The sequence below is a fragment of the Ochotona curzoniae genome, unplaced genomic scaffold (assembly GCF_017591425.1).
Source record: "Ochotona curzoniae isolate NIBS_2020 unplaced genomic scaffold, NIBS_Ocur_1.0 contig_3291, whole genome shotgun sequence".
In the NCBI taxonomy this organism is placed as follows: domain Eukaryota; kingdom Metazoa; phylum Chordata; class Mammalia; order Lagomorpha; family Ochotonidae; genus Ochotona; species Ochotona curzoniae.
The window spans coordinates 1-22,712 of record NW_024465794.1 but is presented as its reverse complement, the minus strand read 5'-3'; the positions used below and the strand labels follow the sequence as shown (position 1 = coordinate 22,712).

Genomic DNA, 22,712 nt, shown 5'->3' with positions numbered 1-22,712 from the left:
GGTTGATCAGGGTGAGGAAAGTCAAGGTTTAGGGACAGTGGGGTGAACTCATTGCATCCAAAGTTGCTATTTCTTCTTTTTTCTGGGGAAAGGGGGGAGACAAAGGGAAAACCACTCATGATTTCCACACACCCAGTACCAGGGATGAGGAACCAGCACCTCCTATCAACCCAGAGTCTCAGTGTACTTACTCCGAGGGTTCTGTCCAGGTGGTGTGGAGAGTTCTGACGTGCTGCTGATGTCACTGACCCGAGGATGATGTCACCCTCCCAGTGTCCGTTGGCTCCATGCACTGAGATTTGCTGTCACCGTTTGCTTGGGGTAGTTGTCCAGTTTGTCCTGTTCTCCTTCTTGTGCTACAGCACTAAGTGTGCTTCCCCAGCCCTTCTTCCCACGCAGATGAGAGTCTACCTAGCTGCTTTAATCAAGCCAAGACGCCCTACCTTCCCAGACCAGTGTTCCTCCCTCTGAGGTCACCTCTTCCAGGTGGGGACCTGCTGGTGGTCCTCGTGTCACGGTGACCTGCCTCACTAAGGAGAAGAGAGTGCCCATTGGCCCCATCTGGACCCCCACACCCTGTCTATGCTGTCGCCCTTGCCAGCACCTCCACGGAATCCAGGGCCCGACCCGTCCCCTTCCTCCACATTGCACCCTCAGCAGGGCAGCCTCCTTCTCCCTCCAGCAAACGCTCCAACCAGGGTATGAGGACAGTTCCTCGGGAGATAATGGTCTTCAACAAATAACACTGGGCAGCCGCATGGACACCATGCAAACAGTGAAGATGGAGCCCATGTCCTCTAAGCCAGAATGTGTCACAGAATTACATGTAAGTACTCCAACTGTGATGCCCTTGGATGAAATCCTTGTGAGCTTGGCTGGACAGTGGTGGCTGACGCAAAAACAGAGTGACAAAGGAAGAAAAAGTGAAAGGGATTTCATCAAGACCCAAGACATTTGTGTTTTGGGCATAATTAAGGGGAAAAAAATATAGGATGGGAGAAAATAAGCACAAAAGATCTATCCAACGAGGGGCTAAAGGTTAGAATAGATGAGAGATCTCGCCAAAGCTTACAAAGAATGTGTGCTATGAAAATAATAATAAAAAACCTGTCCATATGTAAGAATCATTTGTCCTAAAGTAACTCATCTTTTCATTCCATTTTTGGACGAAATCTTGAAGTACCTTTGCATAAAGAACTTGCATAACCCCAATAAAAAGAAATGACCGGGTTAAAATGAGCAATTTGCATGTAAAAATCATGTCAGCCTCCTTCATCAGTTATGCAGACCACTACCAGGGCAGGAGTTGTGGTCCAGCACATCGCATCACAATTTCACAACTCCCCCATCAGTGTCAGCACACCTGGTTCCAGTCCTGGCTGCTCTGCTTCCACTCCAGCTTCCTGGTGACATGCCTGGGAAGCAGCTGGAGTTCCTCCTCCCATGTGTGAGACCTGGATGCAGTTCCTGACCCTTGGCTTTAGCCTGGCCCAGCACGCCCACAACATCCTCAGGTGAGAGGTTACTGGCTCAGAGACAAACCCCTTCACATCTGGAGCCGCTGCCCCCCAGTGGAGTCTCTCACCAGCACTCCTCCTGTTTCTCCAGCAGGTGTCTGTACCTGCCATGCACAAAGCTCTTACCCAGCTCTCTGCTGTCCTCCCTCTGCTGCCCCAGGGACAATCCTCAGGCGGCTCTTCCTTGAACGTGGACAGACTGGCATGACCAACGGTTCCCCCTCCCCTGGCCTCCCGACCCTCACTTGCCTGGTCTTTCTGCGCCCCTGGTTGCTGCCACTCCCCTCCCTGAACCATAAGGCCTGGACTCTCCTGGCTCGAGGCCCATTTCCAGGGCTCTCCTCGCTGTGCTCCCCAAGGTTCTTGGCTTGCTTGCCCCTAGAAATGGACAGGAGGACGATGTGCCACCCAGACAAGGCTTCCTGGAGCTTCTGCTGGAATATGAAATCAGCCTGCGGTTTGGCCTGGGGTTGATCCATGTCAGGCTGGGAGGGACTTGAATGAGTGAGTCCTGTTCCCTTCTGCCTCACCCGCTCTCTGCCCACGCTCACTCACATGGGCCGCCCACCTACTCATGGATTAGTCACTTGTAATTCCCAGATGTGTTGTGAGCCAGGATGCCTCTCAGCCCACACAGTCTCTCCATGTCTCACAGGAACCTCCAACCTCACATCCTAGAACAGAGATCCTGCGACCCCATCACCCATCCCTCTGCACGCCTGCACCAACCACAGCCACCAACCAGCACAGCGCAAGTACTTCTTCCCCTGGCCTTCTCTGGCCTCGCCCTTTTACAAAGGGGACTTAGACCAGCTGCTCTGCCACGAGGACTCCCACAGCTCCTGCCTCACTGCAATCCAGAGGATGCTCTGCAACACCCTTGGGGTTTCATCTCTGCTCCCCTCCAGCTCCATCTCTGCTACCTCCTCCCCTGCACACTCAGCTCCAGCCACGTGGGCCATTTCCCGGCCCCTTGCCTGTCCCAGGAACAGCCCCACCCACCCTGGTGTCTGTGTACTTCTGCTTCCTCTGCCTTCCAGGTTCTTCTCTCACGTCTCTGCCTAGCTCTGGGTCTCACTCTCATCAGGCCTGGACTCATCCCACCCTGTTGGTGATGTCGCCATCCTCCTCTTCCTCTGCCTGACTTTTAGCCCCAGTGCACGCTCCACCTGCCCACTTCTGCATGAGATGCTTCCCCACTGAGCAGAAGATGTGCAGCAAAGGGAAGAGTGCTGAGGAAACACACAGAAAAGCCCACCAGCGTGGGGCTGGACCAGTGAGGAACACCTGCAACCAGACAGGTCAAACCTAGGGAGCTGGAACATTCACACCCCTGCAAAGTGATGCTGTTGCCTTAACTGTCAGTCTGACATGCTCCACTTCTTAGGATGCTCCTGAGTGAGCATGCTCAGATCCAACCCCAGGCCTTACAAGAAGAGGCAGCAGGCTTTGCCCTGTGGGCCGCACTCCGGTCTTCCTCCCCACTGCTTTGATGCACATCTCCTGCTCGCGGCCTTAGTCCTGTTCCTCCCTCTTGCTCTCTACGTGCAGGGCAGCCCACTGTTGCGCATGAATGTGTGTTTGTTCCCCCTTGGCAAATAAATTCTCTTCCTCTCTATGATAATCCTGGTCTCCACTGAAGGTTTCTGTGGCTACGGGAGGCCAGAGGCTGGACTGGAAATTCATGTGGGCACCACCCACATCACGCGTGTCTCCAAACACAGCTTCCTGAGTCGGCCTCTGCCTGGTGCTGGGAGGACGTGATGTGTGGGGGTCTCACGCAATGGGGCAGGGGAAGCTCCCCTCTCTCCCGCCCCCCAGTTCCTGAAGGTTTGCTCCCTTCTGGCTGGGGAGACACAGTGGGCAGTCACTGCCCTCCAGAAAGCCTGTTCTTTGGAATCAGAGAGCCTGGCAGGACCCCCATGCAGATGCTCCAAGGACTGAAACTTCCCTTTGTTTTTGTCCAGAAGTGCCTGGCTGTGCCTGCCTGTGTGCCTCACTCTCCCCTCCCCAGGCCTGTTTGGACTGTTGGAACAATCTGGTCCAAGTTGGACACTGGGAGCTTTGGCAGAGCCAGTGGGAGATCAGATGCCAGGAGAACCTGGAGAAGCCAGAGCAGTGGTCATGGTTACTTGTCCTGCCATGACCCTGACCGAGCATCAGGGTGTGGCTGCTCTCAGGGGCCTTGGCTTCCCAGCCTACAGGGAAGGGAATGTGGCCTGAAGGGCCTCCCTCGGGTTCTCACACTCCCTTTCCAGGGAGAGCCCTCTGCACTCAGTCTGTGCCCCCCTTCTGTTTCTACTCAGATCCAAGGCAGTGGGAGGTTGAGAAGAGCAAGAGACTGGTGAGCTAGCAGCCCCATTGCAGGCAGCCACCCGACCCAGCAGTGCCCTGCACAGCCTGGCCCGTGGCCCTGCCTCTGCTATCTTCCTTGTGCTACTTCCCCATGGCTTCATGGAAGCTCCCCCTGTGCCTGGACACTCTTTACAGTGGCCCTTCAGCTGTGTGCAAGGGCACCTGCTGGGGCATGGGACAAGGGAAAGCAGCGAGGGAAAGGCCTGGGCAATGCCCGGCAGCAGTTCTCCTGAACACAAGACGAGTGGGGAAGGCATGGCCAGGGACAAGGCTTTGTGTTCTTGGCTTTCTAACAGATTCATTTTGTTTTTAAATCAGTATTTGTGTGTGTGTGTGTGTGTGTGTGTGTGTGTGTGTGTGTGTGTGTGAGTGACAGAAGAGGTAGAGTTTCATCCACTGGCTCATCTGGCTGGTACTGTGTCAGACCAATGCCAGGAACATCTTCTTCCAGGTCACCAACATGGCTGGCAGGCACCCAAGCACTTAGACCATCGTATGCTGCTTTCCTATCCTATGTACCATTAGTAGACAGCTGGATCAGAGTGGAGCAGCTGGGACTCAAACTGGAGCCCCTGTCAAATAATTTGCAGCGTCCTCCCGCACGCGCACTCATGGAGAACTCCAGAAGCCTCTTTCAGATTTGAGATGGTTCAGGCTATTCCTCGGGTCTCTGGGGGCATGGCCCTGGGTAGAACTTGAGAAATGGGCCTTCCTGCTCTCCTCAGGCCCTCCTGTACCCCTGGCCCCTCTTGCCTTTGCCTTCCCCCTGGACCATCCCCGGCTTTAGCTTAGACCCTACAATCAATTTGTCATTGTCAAGCCCAGAGCCCAGAAGCCCCTGTGCATCACGGGACAGCTGAAGGTCCACTCTGGTCAATCACCAAATGCTGATTAGCACATCACAACAACACCACCACCACCACCTCTGGGCACCGGGTTTTGTGGCACCTGTTCCACTCCGGATTCAGCTTCCTGCTAATCCAACCTGGGGCTCCTACACCCACATGGGAAACCCAGAAAACTCCTGACTTCCACCTGCCACAACCCTGGCTGTGGCCGTTGCAGAAATGTGGGCAGTGAGCCAGCACAGAGATTATTGTCAACAACTGTACCTTTTAATAATTTTTAAATTACATAAATCTCATTTTTAAAAAATGGGGAGTGTGGGGAAAGAAAAAGGAAAACCCTCAGGTTCAGTGTAGTGACACAGAAAGCTAAGCCACCCCCTGTGGGGCCAGCATCCCATACAGGTGCTAGTTCATATTCCGGCTTCTCCACTTCTGAGCCAGCTCTCTGTGTATGGCAGAGAAGGCAGCAGAGGATGGCCCAAGTCCCTGGGATGCAACACTCATGTGGGAGACCACAGGAGCTCGGGGCTCCAGGACTGGCTCAGCTCCGAGACCCACAGGAGCTCGGGGCTCCAGGACTGGCTCAGCTCCGAGACCCACAGGAGCTCGGGGCTCCAGGACTGGCTCAGCTCTGGCCACTGTGGCATCTGGGGAATGCACCAGGGATGACAGAAATTTCTGCAAAATGCGCCTTTCAAATATACTTAGACAAATTTCCTTTAAAAATCATTTAATCTATGTGTGTGTTCACTTACAAGCGCAGAGAGCTGCAACCTGTCATGTCGACCCCCCAGTGCCCCTGTGTCCTGTCCCTACCCAGGAAAGCGCTTGCCACCCAGGGGGCCCCTTCAAGGTGAGGCAGGTCAGCAGGAGCCCCACAGGTGCATGGGGGAGGGAGCGGGTGAGGAGCAGGGTGGACTCCCAGCTGAGCTAGCGCCTCTCCAGGCCCAGTCAGCTCTGGTCCTCCTGCATCCCAATGCCAGTCGAAGGGACTAGCCAGGCCCGAGGTCACGAGTCCTGGCCAGCGCCCAGGGAACCTGCCCTGTCAAGCGGCCTCCGGGCTCGGAGACCAGCGCCAGCCGACCCGGAAGGCCCCCGGGAACCGGCGCCGGAAGGCGGGGAGGCGGAGCTAGCGCGCCGGCCGCCACCACCGCCGGGGCCACCGCCACCTCCACCGGGGCCACCTCCACCCGGGCCACCTCCACCCGGGCCACCGCCGCCTGGGCACCCTCGGCGGCGCGCGTGGGGCAGCGGCCGGGGCCGGGCGCAGACGCTGTGGGCTCCCGGGGCTCGGGAGCGCCCGCTGGCCAGTCTCCCCGGACAAGCGAGTGGCCTTTGGATCTCACAGGCGCGCACACCCGGCCGGCCTGGCCGCCAGGTAAAGGTGTGGCCGAGGGCGAGGAGGGCGAGGAGGGCGAGGAGGGCGAGGAGGGCGAGGAGGGCGAGGAGGGCGAGGAGGGCGAGGAGGGCGAGGAGGGCGAGGAGGGCGAGGAGGGCGAGGAGGGCGAGGAGGGCGAGGAGGGCGAGGGCGGGGCTGAGCCTTCGGCCTTTGGCCTCCTGCGCTACGCCGGCGCGGGGAGGGTGCGCCCCTGGCGCATCGGGCCTGGAGTCCTGGGAGGGATTTGAGGTCCCGTTCCTGCCGCTGGCCCGACCCTCACGGTGCCAGGGTGAACTCTCTCGGTGTTTTTCATTTTCCTTATGAGGAAACATGACTTTAGGACTCAGGTGCTCCCGCAGTCCCTTGGTGTGGGTGCTGTCCAAGCACAACACCTGCTTAGGGCAGCACGCCTGGCCTTGCCATGGCAGGTGACCAGGAAGAATCGGTGGGGGTTTAGGAAGTGTGGTTGGTTTGGGTGCGGTTGGGAGGCTGCTGTAGCCTTTTCCAGAGCCACTGGGGATGCTTTTAGAGGCTGTGAGGTGGATCAGGTGCAGGGGCTGGTGGGGCTGTGGCAGTCAGGGCAGTGCCTGCTGTGCGTGTGAGTGTGCGTGTGTGTGTGTGTGTGTGTGTTGGGGGTCAGGGGCAGGTGAGCCCCTTCTCAGCCAGGATAGCCAAAGATTGCATGGCTACCCAGAAAAGCAGAGATTTCAGAAGATACCAGCAAAGTGTGTGACATCTTAGGGATTAAAAAAAATTGTTTCAAGATTTATTTATTTATTATTATTATTATTATTTGAAAGAGACTTACAGTGAAAAGGAAGATCCCGGGGCCCTGGCCTAGCGGCTAAAGTTCTCATCTTGAATGCACTGGGATCTCATATGGGCGCCGATTCTAAGGTTCTAATCCCAGCAGCTCCACTTGCCATCCAGCTCCCTGCTTGTGGCCTGGGAAAGCAGTCGGGGATGGCCCAAGACTGACCACGTCAGAGACCAGAGGATAAGGCTCCTGGCTTCAGATTGTCACAACACTAGTGGTTGTGGTCACTTGGGGAGTGAAACATCGGACAGAAGATATTCCTCTCTGTCTGTCCTCCTCTCTGAATATCTGCCTTTCCAATAAAAATAAATACAGCTTAAAAAGAAAAAGAAAGCAAGAAAAGGAGAGATAGAGAAGGTCTACCATCCATTGCTTCACTCCCCAAATGGCTGAAATGGTCAGAACTGAGCTGATCCAAAATCAGGAGCCAGGAGCTTCTTGTGGGCCTCCCATGTGGATGCAGCGATCCAGGACCTCAGGTCAACCTCTACTACTTTCCCAGGCCACGAGCAGGTTGCTGGGTTCAGGTAGTGTATAAATTTATTTGAAAGGTGCTGTTGGGGAGGGGGAGGCGGGGAGAGATCTGCTGCCTCACTTCCCAGATCTTCTGTTGCCACAGCCAATGGTCATGCCCAGCGGAAGACAGGAGCTTTTTCCCAGGTCTCCATGGGAGTTCAGAATCCCAAGCACTAGGACCTTCTTTGGCTGTGTTCCCAAGGGCATGAGCAGCAAGTTGAATTGGAAGTGGAACAGCCAGGACTTGAACTAGCACCCATATGGGATACCAGTGCCACAGACAGGGGCTTAACACGCTGCATTCCAGTGGTAACTACCAGCTCACCCCTTGGTGCTCGCTGCTGGGGTCCACTCGTGAGCACAGCGCTGGGGCATGTGCTGGTGGGAAGATGAGGTTTGGTTCCCCAGAGAAGAACGCGCCTTTGGTCTCCTTGTTTGTATTTTGTAAAATGGTGTGTGGAGGTCTGTGTTGCCCTGAAGCCCCCCCAGGCCCCAGGCCCCCAGAGTGGGCAGATCTCCCTGTGCCAAGCAGAGACCTTCCCCCTCCCCCACCACAAGAGCCGAAACAGGGTGGTTACAATTTCCAGTTGACCTTTGCCTCCTCTAGCGCCTAGCAGCTGGACTTCCTGTGACGTGGGCCTGTTCATGGGCAGCTGTGAGTGTGAAACAAGTGTGATCTGGGCGGGGGGGGAGGTCTCCCTCCCTCCCCTGTGAGGCCTGTCCCCTCTGAGTGCCCTCCTGCTCCCTGCGACACCCCTTCTTGTCCAGTGCACACCAGGAGCCTGCACTGGGAGGGCGAGCCCGGAGACCTCAGGCAGCGGAGCTTTTAAAGCAGAGGCTCAGGAGCTGGGGTTACACCTGGCTTCCATCAGAGTCTCTGGTGCAATGACTTCTAGAATGCTTCAAGGAACTGTGGGGTGGAGCGATTTGGGCCATCCTCGACTGCATTCCCAAGCCACACAGGCAGGGAGCTGGAAGGAAAGCAGGGTCTCCGGGATTAGAGCCGGTGCCCATGTGGAATCCCGCTGTGTTCAAGGCAAGGACTTTAACTGCTATGCTGTTGCGCCGGATCCCAAGGTGCAGCTTCTTGAAGTGCAGCAGAAGTCAGGTCCTCCCTCGCCTGGGCTCAGTGGAGGTTGGGGTGGCTTTGGAAGCCTGATTAGCCCTTGAGTGTCTGGGGTCAAAGTTTCTCCTCGGGAGGGCACTTCCCAGTCCTGGGCAAACAGGTGTGCTGTAATTGGCAGGATGAGTAGCTTGTAGATAAACCAGAGCTGCTGCAAGAGCAGGTGACTCAGTTTACCGGCAGGATTTCAGCCTTTTGAGAGGTTTCACTGTCAGAGCAATTCCTTTCGTTGTCGTATTTGATATTAGACTAACTTTGTTGGCATGGTTTTTCAAGACCAAGGCAAACCAAGAAATATACCTCCTTCTGGCTCCCCCTTTCTGGGTGGGGCCTTGGCCAGGCCCAGCGCCTTCCCTGGGATAAGCAACATTGTTGTGCAAAATCCTTGACCAGCACCTTCCAGGGAGGAGCCCGTCCAGCTGGCTGGACACCAGGCAGCCAGGGCAGGGACTGGTCACCTGCGTGTCTTCCAGCCCTTGGACAGCCCTGTCAGGCCTCCGCTCGGTTGTCTTCCACCTGCCGCTTGGCCAAACAGACACATCTGGAGAGAGCCTCGTGCAGCACGCGCAGGAAGGAGTGAGTGAAAGCGCCAGCACCCAGTCCCGCTCCGTGTCCTTGTAGCGTCTTGTTGCCCGCAAACACTCTTTCCCCACCCCGGATCTGACACAGACCTGAGAGATTCCTGTGTGCCAGGGGCGTCACAGATGTGGCTTGTCAGAGGAAAGAAGGAAGGAAAGTGTGCAGGGGCCACGCTCTGCCCTTCCTGGGGCTGCCAAGAAGCTCTGAGCACCCAGCACGAGGCGGCCAGGTGGGTGCGTGGTGTTCTACACGCTGGCATTAGCTCCCAGGGCTGGATCTGTGCCACGTCAGACCTCGGACTTGGGGTCCGTGCAGGTCACGTAAGCCAGAGCTGCTGAGCAGTGGAGTCTGCCCTCGCTCCCTCCATCCCAGGCCTGTAGCAGCCGTGGCAGCATTCAGCTAGGAAAGGGCAGGAAGTTGGTGAGGACAGAGCTGTGAGAACAACCTGTGTGGAGAGGATCCAGCTCAGTGGCGTGTGACTTGCTCCTGGCACTGCCAGCCTGACGGCTCCTGATTCCTGCTTGTTCCTTCTCAGGGCAGGTAATGTGTCAAGTTTCCTAGCAGCAGTGTTAAGTGTCCTGACACAGGCCATTATTCTAAAGGTCATTAGAATAAAAATCCATCCCTCAGGAGCAGAGCCATGGCCACAGCAGGTAAAGCTGCTGCCCACAGCACCAGCATCCTGTATGGTCCCCAGTTCAAGTCCTGGCTGTTCCACTTCTGATCCAGCTCTTTACTATGACCTGGGAAGGCAGCAGGGGATGATCCTTGTGGGACTTGTTCATTGTGTCCCATGTTGGAGACCCAGGAGAAGCTCCTGGATTGGTTCTGCCCGTTGCTGCATTTGAGGAGCAAACCAGTGGATGGAAGATTCTCTCTCTTTCTCTTTCTCCGTGTTTCTTTATCTCTGTAACTCTGCCTTTCCAATACAGCAGTAAAAAATAAATTTAAAATGAGGCAAAGTTTGCTGTTATTTAAAAAAAGGAGGAGGGGGACATCCGTGCATGCACCTGCTCCTTGCCTCGGTTTACTCAGTCTCTGATTGCTTCATCTTAAAAACATTCGTCCCTGGGTGTTTTAAAATGTTTAGTTGTTTTCAGTTACTTAAAACGTGGAGAATGATAGAAGGAATGAGATCAGCCCTCAATCTATTGGTTCCCTCTCCAAATGCTGGCAACAGGGCTGGCAGGCCAGAGCCATTCCAGGTCTCCCACATGGGTGGCAGGGGCCCGGATGCTCTGGCTGGCCCCTCAGATTGCCTTGGCTGAGAGCAGAGCACAAAGTGCCTGCCCTGTGTGTGCTGTCAGGTGGCCCATGTGTGGAGCGAGAGGGGGAGGAAGAACGTGTGTGTGTGTGTGTGTGTGTGTGTGTGTGTGTGTGTGACTGAGAGCCCTTTGGAGCCTGCGGCATTCCACACCCAGCCTAGGCACCTTGTGTCTGTTCTACCGGCACCTTCTGGGAGCCAGAGATGAGGAGCCCAGCAGATGCCATTTGTGGGCCCCATGCTTGGTGCAGATGCCCTATGACTCAGAAGGGGCCACGAGGCCCTTGAGACATCATGGCACACGCCAGGCTCCGCGGGTCAGTGTGGGCTCAGCTGAGGGAGGAGCAGGTGTGGCAGGAAGGGCCAGCGCTGCCCCCGAATGGATGTGCTGAGCACCTGATCGCAGGGGCCCCCTGTATCTGCCTCTGCTGCTTCTGTTGCCCATGACTAGCCTTCACCCTGCGTTCCGGGGGCAGGGGCTTCTCCCGTGACACGCAGTGGGGCCGCTGCCCCCTCCAGGACACAGGGGCTCATCTGCTCACAAGAGCTGTCTCCTTTGTCCTTCCCCAAGGCCGGCCAGGATGCCCATCAGGGTGGAAGACATTATAAAGCTGTTGTGCACCCTTTCTGAGAACAAGAAAATGAAAGCGGCTGTCAAGCACTCGGGCAAGGGCGCCCTGGTCACAGGAGCTGCGGCCTTCATGGGCGGCCTGATGGGTGGTCCAGCAGGACTTGCTGTCGGTAAGTGAAGTGTCTTGCTGGGATGGTCAGCTGGGAGGGTGTCCTGGAGGAGAAGGGTGCACACAGGGACGAGGACTCAGTGGCCTCTCCTCTGTGGAATGCGTGTATGTGCAGAATCTAGCCTGTGAATGGCTCATAAGCGCCCATGTCTCCCACACCTCCAGCACCAGTCTGCTCTCGCAGGCAGGTGGGGGGACCCTGGCCCCAGCCTCCCCGCTCCCCTACCGGCCTGTGTCCATGGGTTCTGGGTTCGCTCAGCAGCAGCATCACAGGTCCTTTTGGAAGGGAGCCAGGAAGGAAGCTGGTGTCTGCGGCACATGTGACCACGAGCAGATGTTGCATGGCTGGTCTGCAGCAGCTGGCGCGTCCTCCTTCTGGAAGCACAAAGTCAGTGCAGGGAACAGCACAGACAGCGCCTCCGCCCCAGGGCCGGCCCTCCTGGGCAGCCTGCAATGGCTGGGAACGAGAGCTTGGCTCATTTCCCAGTTGGTTCTCAGAGCTGGGATGAAGGTGCGTCCTTGTTGAGAAGATTTATTTATTACTTTATTTATTTTATGGGAAAGCCAGCTTCACAGAGAGAAGGAGAGACAGAGAGAAAGAGCTTCTGTCTGCTGGTTCACTGCCCAAGTTTTCCCAATGGCCAGAGCTGAACGAATGTGATGCCAGGAGCCAGGAGCTTCTTCCAGGTCTCCCATGTGGGTGCAGGGTCCCAAGGCCTTGGGCCATCCTGCACTGCTTTCCCAGGCCACAAGCAGGGAGCTGGAAGGGCAGTGCAGCAGCATGCAAGGTGAGGACGTTAGCCACTAGGCTACTGTGCCAGGCCCCAAAGTACTTCTTTCTGATGAGGGGCAGGAGGGATTCCTGTGTCCTGGCTCAGGCCGCGGCCTGAACCCTCAGCTAGACTGCAGTGAGCCAGCCGGGTGAGGCCCAGCCGCATCCTGCACTGCTGTTGAGCTGGGATCCTCAGGCTGCTGTCTGCCTGGGTCCTGCTGCATTGGGCGCTGTGCCTGTTAGCAGCGCCTCCTCCGTGCTGGGCGTCGGGCTGATGGGAGGCCTCTGTCCATGGCTGTAGGCCACCAAGCAGCTGCTTTTCAGCCCAGGCTGCCGACTGCTTCCCAGCTCACTGCCTGGGCTTCCTGCGCTGTTCTCCCCCTGGAGGCAGGACTGACATTCAAGGACCTTCCAGGAAAAAGGCCACAGGTACGAGGAGGATAAACCCCAGAAGGCCCCTCCACCATGTTCCCTTTGCACGTGCCGAAGCTCAGCCAGTGCTGACATCAGCTCCTCGCCGTCCCGGAAGGAGCCAGGCAGGCAGGAGACCAGACCTCCTTCCTCAGTGACCTCCTGAGTCTGTCCCCACCACCTCCGGGACCCCCTGGCCACCTAGGCACGTCCCAGGACCCCCTGGGAACACAGTTTGCTGAAACTGAGTAAAAGCTGGTGGAGACCCGGGACTTGGCAGGAAGCAGGGCACTGCTACATCCAGCTCTTTGTCTTGGGTGCTAGCATCATTTTACGGAGAAAACAAAGCAATTTTCTCATTTCCAATAACTAGTAATTTGCTGGTCGATATTCCTGGAGAATCTGTGTGTTAAGTGCTGCTCTAAATCAAGTATGGATGTTCTCATACAGGGTTAGTGCCGATGGATACAACTCCTGTCAGCTCCAAGCATTTCACTGGTGTCATGGGGAGTTCAGGAGCGTGGACATTAGCTGGTCTGCCTTCCCCAGAGTGCTGCTCTTCCTGGGAGAGTCGTTGACCCAGTCCAGAGCAGCCAGCCACCAGGACTTGGGGCTGAGGCCAGTGTGGTGGTGGAGTGGGTTAAGCTGCATCCCATGTGGGTCCTGCTGCTCTGCTTCCCATCCAGCTCCCTGCTCAGGTGCCTGGGGAAGCAGTGGAGAGGGCGCTGAGGCTTGGCCCCTGCACCCAACGAGGGAGACCAGGGAGCAGTTCTGGGCTCCTGGGCAGCCTGGCCCAGCTCTGGTTGTTGTCCTTTGGGGAATGAAGCTGCAGATGAAAGATCTCTCCCTCTCTATCTCGGTAACTCTGCCTTTCAAATAATGAAAGAAAAATCTTTTACAAGGTTGTGGGGCGGGGAGGAGAGGTGGAGTGGAGGAACAGCGGCTGGCACCTCCTGGAGCTGTGTATTTTCCTGCTGCCTTCCTCTCAAGTCTGGGATGGAACAGATGAATCTGGGAAAAGGGGTGTTTTGATTGACAAGCAGGAGGATAGCTTTACACAGGGGCGGGTTCGGAGGAGGAGGCCTTGTTGGTCACGGGACTTCCAGGGCAGCAGCTCCTAAACTAGCTGCCTGCTTATCCCCTGCCAGTCATGGGGAGACCCAGATGGAGTTCCTGGCTGCTGAGCTTGGCTGGCCCATCCTCGGCCATTGTGGTCATGTGGGAAGTGAACCAGGGCGTGTCCCCCACCCCTTGCCCAACACCCCATCTCTGGCCCATGGTTCAGGATTTTTTTTTAAATAAATTTTGCAGTCTGGAAGAATAATAGATTTACAGGAAGTGCATAGACAGAATGCCCATGTGTCTGTCACCTGGTTCCAGTTCCCCTAGTGTTAACATGTATCATGGGTCATTGTCAAGGCTACAAAACTAACACTGACACTCTACCGTGAACCATGTTCTAGACTCCATTTGGGTTTCACTAGGGATTTCCATTCTTTCCTTCCTTTCTCTCTAACATTTGTTTGTTGAAAGGCAGAGTGGGTGTCTCTGTCTCCTCCCTCTTTTGAGAGTCTCCCCACCTCCCGGTTTTCTCTCTGCACGTGCTTCCCCTTCGCTTTCCCTTCCCTGCTCACCTGCTCCCTTCGCAGATAAATTTTTCTCTCTGCAACAGATTCCCAGCTTTTTAAGTCTATACTAAGCTGAGGAAAGAACCCACCAGGCATTTCTGGCAACATATTTTCCCTGGCACCCAACGTGGGGACTGAAAAAATAGACTTATACGGGAGCCACGTGGCCCAACTTAACCGAGAGAAGACTTCACAAGGGATCCTCAAGACTGCAGGTGGCCTTGAACATGCAAACTTGTATGACAACCAGACCAACTTCTGCCATGGCAACTTGGATGACCCGGACCATCTCTCTGGATCCCACATCTCTAGGGGCCCCTTACTGAAACAACGCCCAATTTCAGCAGGAAGCAGCCAGAAGACATCTTCTCCGCACCCCCCCCGCCCCCAAAAGTGGGTTGTGGGATTTCAAGAGGGGGATCTGAGACCATCCAGGCCTGCTGAGGTCTTGGCCACACCTAAGGTGGGCGGCACAGCATTGCCCACCCATTTTCTAACTAATTAAGAGACCACCAGTGGGGAACATCTTACCTGTAGGTTGCTCGCCCAACAAGGAGGGGTCAGGAAAGGCTTAAAATCCCAAGACGCTTCCTCAAACCTTTGGTGTCTCTGTCTCCCTCGTCTCTCTAGAGGCACCCCACCTCTCGGTTTTCTCTCTGCAGGTGCTTCCCCTTCCTTCCCTTCCCTCCTCACCTGGTCCCTTCGCAAATACATTTTTCTGTCTGCAAAGGAAAAAAAATAATAAGAAAAAAAAGAAAAGCAGAGTGACTGAAAGAGAGAGAGGAGACAAAGACATGGTTCGTCCAGTATCTGGAGGCTCACTCTCCAATGGGCCCAGGCTGAAGTCAGAAGCCAAGACTTCCGTGCTGGCCTCCCAGGTGGCAGGGGCCATCTGCTGCTCTCTCTGGCATAGTGACCGGGAGCTGGGTGGGAAGTGGAGCAGCTGGGACTTGAACCAGTGCTACAGGATGGGATGTTGGTGTTGCAATGAGCAGCTTAAGCTACTGTGCCACAGCACCATCCCCAGATATGACCAGGTTTAGTGTTAGTGAACCCCTGCCCTTTATTGATTCTAGAGTCCTGTTTGATTCCTTCGTCACCTCTGGTCTGTGCCTGTTTGTTTAGACTGTGTTTGGTTGTACAATCTTGATGGTTAGGACGGCTGCCGTGCTTGGTGGGCCTTCTGTCCGACTGGAGTTGTCTGTCGTGTTCCTTGTGGTCAGACAGGAGCCGCGGGCCTTCAGAAGATCAGCCCAGATGTGAACGTACGGCTTTTGCACCACTCCTGGTGGGTACAGGGCGCCCATGCAGCCTCACTGGGTCGGCTGGCCCCGCTCCCTCAGGAGAGTCACACGCACTGGGATTTTCTGCTGTGAAGCTGCTGTTCCCTTCCTGCGTGCTGTTGTGCAGGCGTGAGTCCTGGAGGCCAGACGGGCTGCGCCCTTAGATATCTGATTGCTGATATTTTGGAACACAGGCATCTTAAAGATGTGAATCCCCCGTTGTGTGTGGCAGAAATTGGCTGGCAAGACTGGCAACTATCCCTTCGATGTAACCGCAGGCCCACTCCGCGTGCTTCCGTCCTGTTGTGTACCTGCCCAGTTCCAGAAGGTCCTTGAGTCTGGACTCAGGCCCTCTGTCCCCTCCCACTAGCGTGGAACCTTACCCAGAGCACACCCTCACGTTGACACAGTTTGCCGTTGGAAATGGTGGTGTGCCCCTGTCAGGAAGCAGGAAGGCAAGCAGTAGGCCATGCCATGGCATGATCGACGGGGTCCCTGGGATCTCTAACCTCCTGAGTTCAGGGCAAGTTTCTTAGGCTTGGGGCAAGGAGTGTCGGGCCCCCAGGGGAGGAAGTGGGGCCTCACTGCTGAGCCACTTGACCTCCAGGGCCCCTTTGCAGCTCAGCTCCCTGGTCTGCAAGGCAGGAGATGGTGTGGGAAGCCACTTGAGGAAGACTTGGCTCACAGGCAGCTGTGCTTTGCTCCACATAGGTGCTACCATCAGGACAAGGTACACTTGGGTATCCATTCCCACAGGCAGGGGCAGCAGAGGTCTGCCCTGCCTGCTGCCTGCAGAGCTGAGCCCACCCGACCAGCTCCACCACTGGCCCCCTCCTCATGGGCTCAGCGAGAAGCTGAGGCTGGCATGTGGCCCCAGGCCTAACTGCTGGCTCCCTTGTTTTCCAGGTGGGGCCGTCGGGGGCCTGCTAGGTGCCTGGATGACAAGTGGACAGTTCCAGCCCGTGCCTCAGATCCTAATGGAGCTGCCCCCGGCCGAGCAGCAGAAGCTCTTTAATGAGGCCGTTGCCATCATCCGGCACCTGGACTGGACAGATGCTGTTCAGCTCATCAGCTCTGTCATAGGCAGTGACGACCCTGCAGGAGCAGCTGCTGGCTGTGCTGGTAGGCTACCTCACCAAGAAGCTGCAGGCTCAGATCCGCTATGACGACTAGGCCACCGTGCCTAGTGACTCAGAGGGGCTGGGGGCCAGGGGAGGCTCTGAGTGTCCTCTCTGCCTAGAGTGGCTTCTTCCACCTGAAAAGATACTGCTATGCTGTGTCATGTTCCAGAAGTTATTTCCCAGTGTGCCCTGGCTGCCCTCTGACCCAGTAGTTGGCGAGAAGTGCAGGCACTCCTGGCTCAGGCCCATGGGGCAGTTTTCTGAGTTGCCTTTTGGGTGCTTGGGCGGCTAGAGGAAGTCGTTATGGCCCCAACACACTCTCTCCGCCTTCTCCCTTCCCAAGCACCTGTGCAGGAAGGAGCTGGAGCATTCTGTGTGAGAATCGTGGCCCCCGGGTGTGCCCTGCCCTTGCCCCTGCCCCAGAGGAGGGGGAGGGCGCTCAGCCCACAGAGCCCCCAGCTCGCCCATGCTGGGGTTTCAGTGTCCCCACCCTTGGAATCTGGGCAGTTCCAGAGGCCCGTGTTGCCGGCTCTAAGGAGTGTCTGCAGCCTACAGATTGCCCTCATTCTGCTTCAAGTGACAATAAATCTGAACAGTCACTCTTCTACATGTTCCTTGTGAAGTATTTCTGACATTGAAAGGCCTTTGCATGAGACTGAAAGGAAAGCTCTGATTGGTGGGTTTCGAGAAGGGTGGACGGCTCCCCTCCTAGGCCAACATGCTGGTGCCTGTCCCCGCAGCCCCCAGGTTGGCCAGCTCCCTGCCCTGCCGCCCTGTGTGGGCAGCCAAGCACCTGGGCAGGGTGAGGCCTTGGGACCCTCTCCTGGGACTGCAGGCCTGGAGGCGGCCCAGCCAGCCCGTGGGTGGAGGGAGCCAAGCTGAGTGTCCTGGGACCCCATGCCAAGAAATGTGCAGGGTGAGCTCTGAGCCATGGGTCCTTCCAGGGGCTGCCCCAACATCCATCAGGTGCTCTATGGCCACACTCCTGCAGGTGGCAAAGTCCCTTTGGGCATATACGTGCTGGCGGAGGGGGTGGAGGCAGGGGTACTGTCCAGGAGGCTGAGGGGGACCCTTCCTGCTCTTCCTGCCAGATGTGCCCTCCACCCCGGCCCCTCCAACTGACAGTCCTTAGTCAGGGTCCTTCCCACGCGCGCTTTCCTTGTGAGGACTTCACAGTTGTTCTGTTTAGTATCATAAAGGTAAAGACATTGAAAACGAAGAAAGACTTCTCAGGAAGTTGCTGAGAAAGAGTCTCAGTTTCAATGAGACACCCGATTTGACCTCTGCTCGCCTCTGGGGACACTGGCACCTACCTGCCCACTCATGCTGCACTGCCAGGACATGGCCACACCCGGACGGGCCTCCTGGGGTGCAGTCCACAGGAAACCCGCCCTGCAGAGGACCATCCCTCCCTGCCCAGTGCTGGCCAGCCCTCGGGGTGGGGCAGGGCGGCTCCAGGACTCACCCGCCCTCAGGCTCTCAGCTCCTGTGGGTGTTTACATGTCTGGATCTTTGCCATGATTTGTTTTCAGTGGAGCATCCCTGCCTGGCACAATGGAAGGTGCCAGTGGGTTCAAACTGAAGTGGGCTTTGCGCCCCTCCCCATAGACATCAGAGGTAGCCACTGCTCTGCTTCTTTTTAAAGATCGATTGATTATTGATTTGAGAGGCACAGTTACAGAGACAGAGAGACTGAGAGGGATCTTGCATCTGCTGTTCACTCCCCAGATGGTCACAGTATCCAGAGCTGGGCCAGGCTGAAGGCAGGAGCCAGGAGCTTCTTCCAGGTCTCCCATGTGGATGCAGGGTCCCAGCAGTTGAGCCATCCTCCTCTGCTTGCCAGGTGCCTTAGTGAGAGCTGGACCGGAAGTGGAGCAGCTGGGACTCGAACGGCACCACATGGGATGCCAGCACAGCAGCTGGCAGCTTTACCCACTGCTCCACAGTGCTGGCCCCTGTTTGCACTTCTCATGCATTTCTAGTCTCTGTTCATTTCCTTTTTATTTACCAATGTTTATTGCTAAAAAAAAAAAAACTTGGAAAAATATAAGAAAATAAAAATCACTGCATTTTACCACCCAGAAAATTATTGCAAGCAAATTTGTCTTTCGTGTGATTATTTAAAGCTGTGCTTGTACTTTTTAACACATTACTATACACCTGTTGGCGTGTGTGTTCATGAACATTAAGTAACACCTTTGGTGTGGTTCCATATTCCTCTGCACGTCCTCATGGCTGCACAGCACTGCGGTGCCCAACCACACGGTTCCCTTTGAAGTGCGATGTTACAGCGCTGTGGGCCCTTCACATCTGGGACAATCACAGGTGGGCTTGAGGAAGGACTTCCACGGAAACTCTGGATTCGAAAGGGAATGTGGTTCACTTGCTTTATTTTTATGTATTGGAGAGGCTGGGAGAGAACTCACTGGGTCCCCTGGTTCACTCCCCTGAATGGCGGCAATGGCCAAGGCTGAAGCCAGGAGCTGGAACTCCACCTGGGCCTCCCAGGGGTGACAGGACCCCCTTCCTTGAGCCCAGAGCTGGCCCCTGGTTGACAGCAGTAGGAAGCTGAGTGTCAGGCACCTGATCCAGGGAAGGGTGTCCTGGTGACATGTTGTAGTGGGGCGACATTCCTTCCACACAGGCAGCATTCTGCCGCCCACGGAGGACCTGGATTCCCTGGTGAGTGGCTGTCTCCCTCTAGTTTGAGGTCTTTTTCCTTTCATCCCGTCAGATGGGGCTGAAGGGCCTGTGGGGTCTGCAGGGCTGAGGCACCAGGCCACAGCACCAGGCTGGGGCAGCCCGCGTGGCGCAGCGGCGCCACCTGCCGGGCGAGTGTGTCATAGCGGGGCGGGCGGCAGGGAGCGCGGGCGGCTTTCCGTGCTGGTCCGCGACGGGCAGGCGCCACCTGGCGGGCGAGCCGGGGCAGCGCGCTCCCTCTGGGAGCGTCTGGGGACAGACAGCCCTGAGCCCTACAGCCTCTTGGCCTGGATGGCAGAGCGCCTGTGGATCCTGAGCCAGCGACCAGGGCGATGAGAAAAGCCAGGCTTCGTCGAGCAGCGCAATGACCGCTGGGGTCAGTGCATCCGATTAGCCCAGGTCCTTCCTTTACATTGGGAGAGCAGCAGAGCCGGGGCTGGCCACAGGGACCCCCAAATCCTGGCGAATGAAAGGGGTGGGGTGTGTCGCACTCTTGCCTGCCTGCCTCTTTTTCTGTCTCTCCTTCCTTCCTTCCTTCCTTCCTTCCTTCCTTCCTTCCTTCCTTCCTTCCTTCCTCCCTCGCTCACTCCCTCTCTCTCTCTCCTCTCTCCCTCGCTCCCTCTCTCCTCCCTCCTCCTTCCCTCTTTCTAAGATTTATTTGAATTTTTTTTAAGTAGATCTGGAGAGAGAAGGAGAGATGTTCCATCTTGCTGGTGCCCTGCTCAAGTGGCTGCAATGGCTGGAGCGGAGCTGATGCAAAGCTGGGAGCCAGCAGGTTCTTCTGGATCTGTCACGTGGTTGCAGGGTCCCAAGGCCTTGGGCCGTCGTCTGCTGCTTTCCCGGCCATTAGCAGAGAGCTGGATCAGAAGTGGAGCAGCCAGGACTCCAAGCAGCGCCCATAGAGATGCCGGCACCGCAGGCTGAGGATGAGTGTGCTGTGTCACAGCACCTGTTCTGGAGAGAGCTTTCCTAACTGTGGACCTGGACAGTTACTGTATTTTGGGGTTTTAGAGGATAAGTTACTGTGTCAGTTAGTGAGTAAAAATAAACACGGTGATCCAGGCAAGAGCCGGCAGAGTTTGTGAAAAGGTGCCATACACATATGTACACACACACGTATACACACAGGCAACATGCCCACGCAGTACAAGCACACAATACGTACATGCATATATACATACAGACATCCATGAACATGTTCACACAAATACATGCAGATACATGGACAGAGACACACAAACACATGCATATGCCCACACAATACAGACACACATGTACAGTCACACACATACACACACGCACCCATACACACATGTAAATGCACACACAGAAGCCAGAGTCCAGCTCCAGCTGAGTTCAGAACTCGTTCATGGAGTAGGCGTAAAGAGAAAAATGGACCACTACGATTTCATGATCATAATGGACAATACAGAAGCCATTACAAGCTCTGGCACAGCCTTTTGACATCATGGTCAAGTGGGTGTTTCCAAGGATAATCCTGCCAATTGTTTCACCTTAAAGCTTTCAATATATGGTTCATATCAATCAGAAACACATTCCTACTACAATCCTGATTCTACAACTTAATCTTGAATCAGTTAAGGGAGGAAGTGCATCACAAAAAAGGGAGGAACTGAAGATCAAGGATGGTCAGTGGGGGCAGCAGAGACAGAGACAGAGACAGCATGGATTGTGAAAGGCCCTTTTGCAAGACATTATCACCAACATGAACTGCCAAGCTCGCATTGACAGTGAACACCAACTCCGCAAACAATGCCTGAATAGATTACAGAATTCTCAGCAGGGTGGTCGGTGTCCTCGCAAGGGGAGGTGGAGATGCCTTCAGGTGGATGCAGAGACGTGCAGCGGGCCCTGCCAGGCAGCGGGGAATTCCTTGTGGTCCTGCTTGCAATTGCTGGGTCCGTGCAGTGCATGGTGGACACGAAGGTGTGAAGAGTATGGTTCCATTGAGGCAGGCCCGGTGGATGTCTCTACAACCACCTGAATGCAGCTCCACCTTCCTTGGCATGGACACCAGACCACCCTGCGGAAGAATTCCCATCCATCCAGGCATTGTTTGCTGCTGTGGAGTTGGCTTTTTACTTAATGTGAGCTTGGAGGTTAATGTCAATAATAACATCTTGCAAAAGGGCCTTCCATTATTCCTACTGTCTTGGCTGTCCCCATTGAACTGGAGCTAATGTAGGGACCTGTATTTAAGGTTTCATTCTTTTCTTGCTCTTTAGGTTCTTCTTTTCTTTGGAATACAAGATTGAGTTGTAGAATAAAAATTGTAGCAGGAACTTCTAGAGTTTTTAGGTGAAACAAACGGCAGAATTATTTTTGGAAATACCCGCTGGACCATGACGTCAAAAGGCTGTGCCAGAGCTTGTAATGGCTTCTGTATAAATAAAGCGGACAGCTTTCCCGCATTGTCCATTATGATCATGAAATCGTAGTGGTCCATTTCTTTCCTCTTTACGCCTCATCCACGCACCTTTGCGAGTTCTGGACTCAGCGGGAGCTGGACTCCAGCATGCAATGGAACAGTTCTCTTCACACTTTTGTGTCCCCCCACCAGGTTCACAGACTCGAGCCCACAGACACACATACATGCATATGCCCAATGATACATGCACACTGGCACACACATGCACACATGCCCATAGAACACACATGCACACATGCCCATAGAACACACACATGCACACATGCCCATAGAACACACACATGCATACACAGGTGCACACACGTGCATGTGGTGACACATGGTGACATGGTGTTTGAGGAGAGTGATTTGAAAGGAAAAGTCATGAGGACCGTCAAGTTGTATGAATGTCTTAGGGGCAAGAAGTGAAGTTGGGAGAGCAGGAAGCTAGGGTGCCCGTGGCAAGGCTGCCTGTCAGGGAAATCGCTGGGCTGCGGATGTGGGCAGCCACATCTAAGAACAGGAAGTGGGGTGGGCCCTGGAACTGTGCCAAGTGGCCGGGCACACTATCTACCTTGCCACACATCCCCACTCACATGATGGGGCCAGGAAGAGGAGCACGGGAGTTGTAAGTGGTGCTGGTGACCTACCTGTGACATTGTGGCCTGGAGGAAGCAGGCGTGAGTCTTCAAGGGTGTGCCTCCTGTGCCGTGGGAGTTCAGAGGTTTGAAACTGAGCTGTGGGACCCGTGCAGTGGCACAGTGGACTAGGCCAACGCTTGCACTGCCAGCATCCCGTATGAGCGCTGCTTCAAGTCCTGGCTGCCCTGCTTCTGGTCAATCTCCCAGCGAATACATCTGGGAGAGCTGCAGAAGGAGCCCAGGTGTTTGTGCTGCTGCTGTCCATGTGGGAGACCTGGGTAAATGTCCACGCTCTGCTCCCTGCTTCAGCCTGGCCCATCCCTGGCCACTGGGCCATTTGGAGAGTGGGCCAGAAGATGGGAGATCTTCTCAGTCTCTCCCTCTCTATAACTCCAACTTTCAAATAAACATGTAATGAAGTTGTTGTTGTTTTAATGTAAGTTATCTATGTGTTCTAAGCCAAACAAGATCCATCATCATCAGACTTGCAGAGAGCTGGCCATGGGCTGCCAACTCCTGGGACTGCCTCTCCTGTGACTTGGGCGTGTCATGACGCCCACCTCTTGGTGACGGGGGTTCTGCAGCCACGTT

The 22,712-nt window shown here is 55.5% G+C and overlaps 1 pseudogene; it reads left to right on the top strand.

Annotated features, from left to right (window-relative positions):
* Nucleotides 1–10,978: 10,978 nt before the first annotated feature.
* LOC121156184 lies at nucleotides 10,979–16,957 on the top strand (annotated as a pseudogene).
* Nucleotides 16,958–22,712: the final 5,755 nt, after the last annotated feature.